General features: G+C 40.3%; 1 long non-coding RNA gene across 1 annotated transcript; it reads right to left on the bottom strand.

Moving 5' to 3' along the window:
• Positions 1-3,663: 3,663 nt before the first annotated feature.
• On the bottom strand, positions 3,664-6,456 carry LOC103561147 (uncharacterized). The gene is made up of 3 exons (XR_011539465.1): positions 6,285-6,456; positions 4,849-4,975; positions 3,664-4,127 (listed from the first exon to the last, which is right to left on the bottom strand). It is a non-coding gene; the product is annotated as an uncharacterized lncRNA (long non-coding RNA).
• Between the last annotated feature and the right edge of the window lie 4,904 nt (positions 6,457-11,360).

Below are 11,360 nucleotides of genomic sequence, written 5' to 3'. Positions count from 1 at the left end.
CTACACACTGCTCAGTAAGCCATGCATCCCACATGCAAGGTAGAGGATTGGCACAGATGTTAGTTCAGGGACAATCTTCCTCAAGCAAAAAGAGAAAGATTGGCAAAAAGATGTTAGCTCAGGGCCCATCTTCCTCACCAAAAAAGAAAGAAAGAAAGAAAGAAATTTATCATCAAGATATTAGGAGTGAAGGGGGGTAGTCACAGAAGCAAGCAAAAGCAGCTGAATCTCAGGAAGGAGCTAAATTCCTTCCTTGGAGGTAGGAAGGGACTTGGGGATAGGAGCTGAATTTGGAAAGGATATGGTGTCAGATATCCAGCACACCCTCTCTGTGTGTCTCACAATTCTGGCTGTTACGTTCTATGCATTTACTTCATCTGTCTCTGTCTGCAGACCAGCTCTCTTTACAGACAGTCACTTCACAGAAAAGGCTGTGTTGCAGCTGCCCAGATCAGGTTGCTGAAGTAGCTTCTAGTCTGATTCTGATTAGCCCAGCTTGGAAAAGCTGCTGCAGGATGTTAAATTATCTGTTCCAATTATTTTCCATCCCGTTTGACATCTACAACCTTTGTATCACCTTATGGTGGGTAGAGTGTACTTCCACCCAAATGACTTTCGTTTTGCCATGGGACTTGCTTTGGCTAGTGGAATGTTAATGAATTTGACACAAGCAGAGGCTTGAAATGTGTGTGATGTGTTGCATGGTTGAGCTTGTTATCTTGTACTCCCATGATCGCCCATTGGAAGAGCATGGTCCAGCTAGTACTACCCCTCCAGCCTGGGCACTGTGATGAACACATGTGGCACAGAGCTAAACCAAACCTGCAGCCCAGAGTCAAGCCAGGTTAGAGTAGCCAAACCCTAGTTGTTCTGCAGACCCATGAGCATAAAGAATAAATGTTTCTCGTTACAAACCACTTAGTTTTAGATTGCTTTACTGTGTGTCAATGTGGGAAAGAAGGAAGGAAGGACAGTAAAAGGAAAGAAATACCCCAGAAAGAAGGGAGCATGTCAAAGGGACACAAGAACCAATTGAAAGAGCTCCTAATAACTAAAGCTGGAGCAATTTGTGTAACTAAATAGAGTAGTATTGAAATATACAAAGTATGAAACAAAATCCATGAATCCATATCAATACAAATAAATGATTGAATAAATAAATAAACGGGGTTAGTATAGACAAGTATTCTTTTCATGCAGAAGGATTCAAAATAATCTATGTAGATACTTTATTCTCAAGGAAGACGAGCATATTTCCCATTCCTTAAATGTAGACTGTGCATAGTCATTTTCTTCCCAAAAGTACAGTATGAAAAAGAATGGAGGAAGTGACTTCATAGAGGAGAAACCTGACAAACACTACCTCAGCAATGTGATCAAGGTCAATATCAACAATGATAGTCATCTTGATAGTATGTTCCCTTGATACGATGTAATGAAAATGGTACTTTACCTCTGTGGTCTTCCACCCAAAACCCATATTCCAATATATTCATGAGAAAGCTGTCAGATAAATCCAAGTAGAAGAGCATCCTATAAAATATTAAAAAGTAATCTTCAAAATTGTCAAAGTTGTCAAAAGCAAGGAAATCTAAGAAACTCTTACAACCAAGAGGAACCTAAGGAGACATAATTACTAAAATGTAATGAGATCCTGGAACACAAAAGGGACATTTAGGTAAAAACTAAGGAAATCTAAATAAAGTATGGACTTCAGATAATGATCATGGATCAATATTGGTTCATTAATTCTGACAAATGTATCATAATAATGTAAAATGTTAAAAAGCTCTGAAACTGAGTATGGGGTATAGGAGGATTCTCTGAAATATCTTCACAACTTTTCTGTACATCTAAAACTATGCTAAAATAAAAAGTTGATTTAAAAGAAACACAATGAGATATATTTCACATGCCAAAAATAGTTATGATGTAAAAGTCAGACACAAACAAGTGCTGGCGAGAACGTGGAGAAATGAGAACCATCATATACTGCTGGTGATGATGTAAAATGGTGCAACCACTTCGTCAGTTTTTTACAAAGTTAAAAATAAATTTACCATAACATCCACAAATTCCATACCTAGGAATCTACTTCAGGAAATGAAAACCTGTGTCCACAGAAAGACTTGTATACAAGCATTATTCATGATAGCCAAAAAGCAGAAATAACCCAATGCTCATCACTTCAATGAATACAAAGCACACTATATATATATAATGGAATACTACTCAGCAACAAAAAGTAGTGAACAACTGATACATGCTACAGCATGCGTGAACAAAACATTATGCTAAATGAAGAAAGCCAGACACAAAAGACCACATATTGCATGGCTTTGAGTATATGAAATGTACAGATAACACAAATCTACGTGGACAGAAAATAATTAGTGGCTGCCTGTGGCTGATGGTGAGATAGAGATTGACTGTATTGGGGCACAGAAGTCTTTTTGGGGTAGTGGAAATGCTCTAAAATTGGATTTCAATGATGGTTAGACAATTCCATAAATTTACTAAAAAGTATTGAATTGTACATTTAAATTGGGTGATTGTAATGGTATGTAAATTATATCCTCATCAAGCTATTAAAGAAAAAAATCAAAGGTATGGATGTTATATACTGTGTTAAGACATCTGAAAATGTCAAAGTGGTACAGATCTCTAAACCAGACAAAAACTCCTAGAAATATTAAATGTACGAATCCACATAATCTTGATGCAGCAGATGTTGTAGGTGCTTCTACCACATCCATTTTATCAGGCAGATGTACTCACCCCCCAGCTGTTGCAGGTGTTGTGTGTTAATAGCTCACATCTTGACTTCTCTCTAGAGGATTATTCTTAACTGTCTAATCCGAGAGGCCTCAGAGGATATACTCCCACCTCCCTTCTATGGTACTGACAGTAGGCATAACTGACTAGTGAGGGTCTGTCACAGCCCAGCCCACTTTCCCCCGGCTGGGATTAAGCTAGGGCTGGACTCCTCCTAGAACTCCTTTGCCCAGCTTCTTCTCCTGCACCTTTTTTTTTTTGTTTTTTGCTCTTTTACTGGTTTCACTGGAGAGCACTCCTTCACCATGTCCTTTACACAAGGATCCTTGTAAAATCTCTGCTTATAGGGTGCCAGATTTTGAACACCTGATAGACTCAAAGTTCCTGTAGTTAAAGCTAGAAAGAAGAACACATCTAAAAAGATTCATGAAGGTCAATTTTGACACAACTGTGCAAATATAAATGTTGATTTAAAATTTTTGACATAGATCTAGAAAATGAGTGTCTCAAAACTGCAGTTTGTTAACAGGCTACAGGTGAGTGCTAAAATCCTCTCTTCACCTGTGTCACTCTGCTCTTTGCTCTACAGATTTTCCTCATGACATTCGGACCCTGGAAAGCTGGTAGACCTGTTTCCCGGCTGCATCTGTAGTCTTTGGAAGCCCTGCAGAGCCAGCACGCATCCCTCGTATGTCACTTGCTTCTTGTAAGTCTGAACAGTTGATCATTGAGAGCAACAGAGAACAGTGGAATGAGACCACTGCACGATAGCAAGAAGATGGCTTTAAGACAGACGACACACAATATTTTACTCTTTTAGTGTGTTCATAAAAATTGCTGGAAGATATAGACAGACACTTAGAATAATAATGGGCTCTGGTCACCAAATTGCACAGCAAAGGAAATGTAACCATTTTTTATTCATGTCATGATTAAACTGAGTTGCATCAAGGTGACGTCTGATCAATGCTCAAGGTTTCCAAATCAATTCCCTGCACATGAAAAGGCCCAAGGTCTCCAGGCTTGGGGATCACAGGGCAGTGGATCACAGAGAACAGCCCAGAAAGCTGCCTTAACAGCTCTGCGCCAATGTTCTGCTGTCTGGGAAGACATTGCTTTGGATGTCAGGGCTCAGGCACTTTGTCAAAGTTAAAAGAAAGGATGACAGGCCAGACAAGCTGGAAGCAGCTTGACGTAGACGTTTACAACCACATCAACTTGTTGTTGGAAGCAACTTGATGTAGCCCATAGATAATACACTGGACTTGGAGACGAGAGAGGTGTGTCTGGTGTGTTGATATATTTAGCTTTAGTCATGAGTCCTTAGTTTTATTGTTTTTGTTTTCTTTCACCTGTAAAATAGGAAATAATGGCAGGTAAAACAAAATGAATTAAGACTTAATACAAGAAAGTTTGTTTTCCTTTTCCCCCTTCTCGTCACTTCATTGTCTATCCCTCATTACTTCATGCTTTATGCTGGCCATGATATCTGATTTATAGCCAATGCTTGGCCTATGTCAATGTTAATTTGGCACAAAACAAGGCACTTTCCAAACATTAGTGAGCAATCAATCCTATAATGAAGTTTTACAAAGAGATGAGAGTACTTTGGAGGGAGGTGGTATGGTTTAAGTTGCCCATTCCACAGCAAAGCAATTGAACCCGCAGATACTCTGTTCCTCAAAGGATCTTTGTTTCCTATTTTAAAAAGCAATTCTAAAAGAACAGCTAGCAAAATGTCAAAACCACCAGGAACACAAAGGGAGAAATTTGAAGGCAAAGCAAATCTATTTGAAGTGACAGGACGAGACAAGAGGGGAATGGCTTTAGATATCCAGTGAGATGTAGTGATTATTAATGTTGGGAGCGTATCCTTTGCAAAATTTTCATCCTGTTTAAGCTTTCTATAAACACGACTGAATTCAAAGAAAGTATCTGTTGCAGACCTGATATTGACTCCTTGATCTGTGATTGCCTGCCACCCAAATCTACCACACCCTTTTCCTTCATTAACCGTTTGGTAGAAGGTAGGTATTTACTTTCCAAGGTGTAAATTACACAATTCCAAAATACCTGAAGAGAGAACAGCCCACGTCGCAGACCTTTCCCACAGCACACACTTTGCATCCTCACACATTTGCACGTTTCTTTATAAATACTCCAGGATATTTTCTGGGCTTGTTTGATTGTCAATGTATATCTGGAAGATGTATAAGGAAATAGACTAAGGATTCATTTTTTTTCAAACCACAAAAATTCAATTCAATAAATATTTGTGATTGTCACATTTAACTTTTATATATCTTTCATAATGTTAGCTTTTTCATGTATGAATGCTTCGTCTTCACAACAAGGCAGTTCTTCAACAACACATATTGATTAAGGGCCCTGAAGACCAGGCACTTCCAGGGATGGAGAGCTGAGTAGGAGCCATCATGTCTTTGCAGGGTTGTTAGTAAAGGCCAAACCACAACCACGCACGTGGTAAGAACATATGGAAAGTTACTTATATTTCCCCCACTTTCAAAAGCAAGTCTGAGGCTGCCTACAAAATGCTCAAATAGATGTGTGAGACATTAAGTGCAGGAACTGAGTCTCTATCATCTTTCCATTTCCAAATCAAGGATGGTGCCTGGCCCAAACACTGAGGCTTTCAGTATGGTTGTTCTGTGGATTGTCATAGGGTTTAGTCTGTATCCACACAGTATATAGTAAGGAATCCGAAAACATACCAACACAACTACTGTCCTCATGGAGGCCATGCCATAATTAGGAACAATATGAGATTCTGTTCACATCAGGTACTTGTCAATACTGAGCTCTGTACCTGACTTAATAATCCTTGGACCTGTATCACATCGTCAAGCGACTTTACTAAAACAATTCTCAATCATTCCAAACTTTGAAGAGAAGGCAGAGCTTAAAGTTGGGAGACTAAAGCTATTCTAGAAGGTGGATGGTGATATGCAATAGTGACTGTGATTTATTTTTAAAATGCCTTCTATTAAATTCTTTAAAAACAGTTTTATCTGCACATACTCAACTTCACTTCATGTGATATGAATAAAAAGTAACATAAAACTCAATGACATTACCTTTTCCTCCATTTTCCCTGATATATTTTCTACAGTTTGAATAAGAATGAGAAAAGTGCTAAAGGTTACATTGTACTGAGATTATCACAGAGCCAGCTCACAGAACTCAGCAACTAGCATAAAAAGTAACTGATGTAAATAGTGAGGAAGTGGAGTCGTTATTGCCCACAAACATCCTGGATGATGTTCTAACTCGGGATCCTAAAAATTTTAAAAGATGATTCAGCATCCTAAAAGAATGTGCTGTTCCGTTCAATCTAAACAGTGGCTCTCTTTGGTTTCTTTGTACGCTACATGATTCTCTGCCACCCACACGGAGACAAGTAAAGCAAAAGAAAGTCCTTGTCCCAATGCTCCCGTGTGCCCTGTGCAAGGATCCTCTAAAGCCTTTCTCATCCGCCCCAGTTGGTTTACCTCTTCAGCCTCATTTTCTGTGACTTCTCCCTGCTCTGATTATCTTTATTCCAGCCTTAGAAACCTTCCCACTATTTCCCATACTGTTCCGTTCATCCATTCACTGTTGGCCAAGCGATTCCTCAAAGGCAAAGTTCTTTTAAGAGTGAAATGATCTCTATTCTGAGATCTCATGAAATTTTGACACATCTTAAAATGCTTTAATGATAACTGTTACATCATAGTGTAAGCCCTGACAGTTGTTTATTTGTTTGTTTGTTCATAATGCAAGTGCCTGACAAGTTTTGATTGCCTAGGCATCCACTTCAGAGTGGCATCCACTCCAAAAACAGCTATCTGGATAAGCACATTGCCAGCCACAGGACTAGAGAAAGAACCGGTCCCTCACCCCCACTTCCTTCGTTTCAGAGATTTCAGCTTATTTCAATAACTGACCATTTTTCTCTTGCTGCACTTTAAATTCCCACTCTTACCATTTTAAATTCACCGATAAAGAGTGAGCCCATGAAACCCTAGGCCCCCAGCCTTGACCCCAATAAAAGCAGAACCCCAGGCCCATGCTCTCTCTCTCTCTCTCTCTCTCTCTCGCGACAACCTTGTTGTGGGGCCTCAGGTGTGCCATGTAATTTCCAGGACATGAGAGTAATAACCTTTGTCTCTTTCAAAGTTTCCTGGTGGTTATTGCTGAGGGAGTCTTGCAATCATAATAAGAACCATGAGGGCTAGTCCAGCCACACATTGGTCATGGATAGGCTGAGACCAGCACAAAACAGAGCTTCTTCAAAAAATTAAAAATAGAATTACCGTATGATCCAGCAATCTCACTTCTGAATATATATCCAAAGGAATTGAAATCAAGATCTTGAAAAGATATCTTTGCCTACTTACCCAATTAGATTCCAAGATTCCTTATGTTCACTCATTTGCAAGCATCATTGATGTCAACTTCTCCAACCACTGTATTCATGTGCCAACCCCAACTCTGCTTGAACCTATCCATATTTTACAAGCAACTGTCCATTATCTACTTGGCCATGAGCCTGAATGTGATGCCATATGGAAGTTGAGAGCTATGAAGGGGGCAATGGGGAGATATTAAAGTCAATAGTAGCTGTCCTCTGCAGGCCATAGCTAATGGTAGGAGATGCTATTACAGAACTAGTCTCACTTATAGCAATGAAAATGATAAGGTCCTGAAATAATAGATGTCAGATGATGGTATTTAACTATCAAAATGAAGTGAGAATAGTTGTAATGTGCTGAGTAGCAAAGTAAGAATAGCAGTCAAGGGAGCTCTTCCTGCAGAGAGCTTTGTGGATGGTTCATATAACACAGCATCTGTGGGGCCAAGGTAGATCTCTATGTTCCAAAGAAATCAGAGATGGATAACTAGGAGACTGAGGGAAATTTTCTCAACAAAAGTCATAATCCCTTGTTCCATTTCTAGACCTGAGCCAGTTCTCAGACCCAGAACCAATTGACTGAAGGAGAGACCTTGATCCCAAAAGAAAGGGCCTACAGTATGACAGTAAGTACATATGATAATAACACTCCCAATTCTTCCTCATGGGAACTATGACTATGCAATTATGTAACTATACACTGGGGAAAGGAGAAATCCAAACATTTCTGAAACTATGTGATGCGTGGTTCTAATTAACATTAATATCTGGGGACCCACAGTGTCATCACAACTCCCCCAAGTGGAGTAAGCTGCCAGTTAATAAATGGAGTCGTGACCAAGGTCCGGCTCATGGAGAATCCGCTCAGCTCAAAGATAGACCAGGGTTCATTTCCCTCTTCTCAGAATTTATCATTAGAGTGTGCATACTTGCTGGTTGGCAGACCCCCACACTGATTCCTTGACCTACGGTGTAAGAGCTGTCACACTGGAGAAAACCAAGTGAAAGCATCAGAAACTGTCCTACTAAGGAGAATAGCAGAGATTAGTACCATCCATAAAGACCTAAATGATGAAGAGGTGGTAGTTCCCAATATATCCCTTTAATTTACCAGTCTGGCCACTAGAAAAGTCAGCTGGAACCTAAAAGATGACAGTGAACTAATGCAAATTGAATACAGTAGCAGCCCCAGTTTCAGCTGCTGTGCCAAATGTGGTTTCTTTGCTAAAGTGAATTTGCTGAAGCAAGTTAATGGGATTGTTAAGTTCATAATATGTGGCCATTGATCTGGCAAATCCGTTATATTCCAGTCTTGAGGAAAATAAGATTTTGCATTCACTTGGGATGGACAAGAGCATGTATCTACAGTTTTGCTCTTCTTTGTTGAGATCACTTAATTAGAAGATCTATAAGGCCCCCTATATTTCTGAGATTGTGTCCTTTTTTTTTGAGGAAGATTATCCCTGAGCTAACATCTGCTGCCAATCCCCCTCTTCTTGCTGAGGAAGACAGGCCCTGAGCTAACATCCGTGCCCATCTTCCTCTACTTTATATATGGGATGCCCGCCACAGCATGGCTTGATGAGCGGTGCCATGTCCTCACCTGGGATCTGAACTGAAGAACCCTGGGACACCGAAGCGAAGCGTGCACACTTAACTGCTGCACCACCAGCTGGCCCCAAGAGACTGTGTGCTTTTAAATAAAAGTGCAAGATACTGGGGGAAGATTTTATGCAAGAGAGGATTTGATCCTAAGCTGCAGTAGAACAAAAATTTTCTACCTGTTTTGCTGATCGGTCAACTTCAACTGATGGTACCCTTATATTTTGGATAGGCAAAACTAAAGTCACCTGGTACTCTAGGAATGCAAGAAAAAGAACTTCAAAGATAGTTTAAGATAGCTGTGGGCTAGGAGTCAAAAGATCTTTTATTTGTTTGTTTTAGTTTTATTGGGTTTTTTTTTTCTTTTTTGTTTGTCTCTGTCCCTGGTATTTCATTTAGTCACTTTTCCAACCCGTTTCCATTAGATACAAGAAGCAAAAAGATCTCATAACCTGAGAAAGCACTGTATATATTTCCTCTTGGAAAATGTATGAGAGTTTTCAGAAGTACACTGCAGAGATGTTGGGCATAAATGATGTGGGAAATGCCCATCAATCAAGCCTCAACTGCTGGTGTCTCAAAGAATTTTGGAACAATACAGTTGGAATTTTCTCCTTCAACCAAAGTCTATACCACTAAGCATCTTGAAAGAGACTTTAAGAGCAGTTTCCCTGTAGACTTATTATATACATGCAAGGACATCAATCTCTTTAAATGTTGGGCAGAGAGAACAAAGGCTATGAATTAGGTGTGCCTCTTGTCCAGAAACATGGCAAAGATAAAGAATCAAACACCAAATGTGCTATTCCGTGGAAACCCGTTTTGTAATACTGTATTTTATGTCAGCACATGAACTTTGAATTTTCATGCTGCAAATAGACATTTTAGAAAAAACAGTTTCATCTCTTCTCACTTCCAAAATTATTATACAAACAAAAAGACATACCCTCTTTAAGCAAAGTAAAAAAATAAACTGGAAAAAATTCTGAAAGACATTTTAAAATAAAAGTTCCCTCCAGGCCGTATTTCCTACTCTATATTTCCCATTCTTTCTGGCTTTCTTCAAGGCAAAAGGCAAAGAGAGTACCAGCACAATTTGGTTTGGGATACATGGAGGTATCTGCTGTTACCCAAGTTATTATAACCCATAATCGCAAAGTTCTTGAGGTGCTCTAAGCCCATTAACCACCAGCAGTCAAACTCTGGAGTCAACAGGGCTGTTTAGGAACAACAGCTGAATATTCTGATGAGCACCTGATGCCTTGGTCTATCTTGTGAGAATTGAGTAAATCTGGCCCCTACTCCTCCCAAAGCTCCCCAGCCAACTTCTCCATCAGAATCCCACAATGCTCATATCATTTGGACAGAAACAAGAGGAGCATCTCAAGGAGATACAGATGCTCAATGTACAGGGAGCCTCATTATGCTTTCTCATTCAAACACAAAGCTTCTTAGACAAGCAGTGGGAAATCCAGATGGCTTTGGATTCTGATAAAGGTGTCTGCTCATACTCATCTATGGAGATGGAGAAACCTATAAGAACATAGCTTCTCTAATGATTTAGACCTGAGTTGCCAGATGCCCTAGATATTTCCAATCTCACTGCTGCCTCTGACACTACTCTTGCAACAGAGCACATAAAATGTTGCTCCCACTTTTTCAGGAGAAAAGAAACATCCATCTCTATGGTGCACACTGAACTTGAGAATATTAGAAATACCAAGAACCAGCACCTCCAGCAACAGTGTCACCTTTGACACTCAAGTGCGTATATCCTAGAATGTGCCCCAATCAACTGAAATCCTCCAGGCTTCCAGATGGAAAGCTGCTTTAAGTGTAATAGCACAGGGCTGGCCAAGTATGGGAGGACATACAGTTGAAGTAGCTGGCAGGTACCTGGTAGATAATACAAGTGTCTATGGCAAAAAGTAGCAGATAGGAAAGGACCTGGCTCTAGAGAAACAAGATAAAGCAGAGGTAGGCACAGGCTGATCTTGGTGATTAGGCAGGAGGACACAAAGCCTGGGGATAAATGCCTCAGAAAAACGAGCCCTACCCAGTCAGCACAGAACACTCCAGGCAAATTGGGGCCATAATCAGAGGCTGTGGAGCCAGCCCTATGGTTACTGCCTTCCAGGTAGCATGAACTGTTATTAGAGACAGTCAGATATCTATGAAAGAACCTATGCAGACTGGGCCTAGACAGAAATGCTGGGCCCTCAGGAGGTCCCCAAGTGGAGAAGAGCCTGAGTCTGATCAGCAGGGAACAGGCATTTCTATGACTGGGTGGGGCTTTCTTGGACTCCAGAAAGTCAGACACACCAGAGCAATTCAGACGTCAGCACCAGTACTCAGACCTAACAAGGACCAATGAAAGAATGAAGGACCTGCTTCCAATGAGAGTGAGGATGTCATGGCAAAGCACTTGTGATGCTACCAAGCATGCCTGGAGACACATGGTCCAGGCCTGGGGAAGAGCAGACTCAGATCTCTTTTTCCCCTACAGTCACAAAAAGATAACAAATGCATCCTAGCGTTTGCCTCTACTGTGCATTACAAAGAGTTGCTGCTG

The sequence above is a fragment of the Equus przewalskii genome, chromosome 1 (assembly GCF_037783145.1).
Source record: "Equus przewalskii isolate Varuska chromosome 1, EquPr2, whole genome shotgun sequence".
NCBI classification, from domain to species: Eukaryota; Metazoa; Chordata; class Mammalia; order Perissodactyla; family Equidae; genus Equus; species Equus przewalskii.
This window is presented reverse-complemented; position numbering and strand designations above follow the sequence as displayed.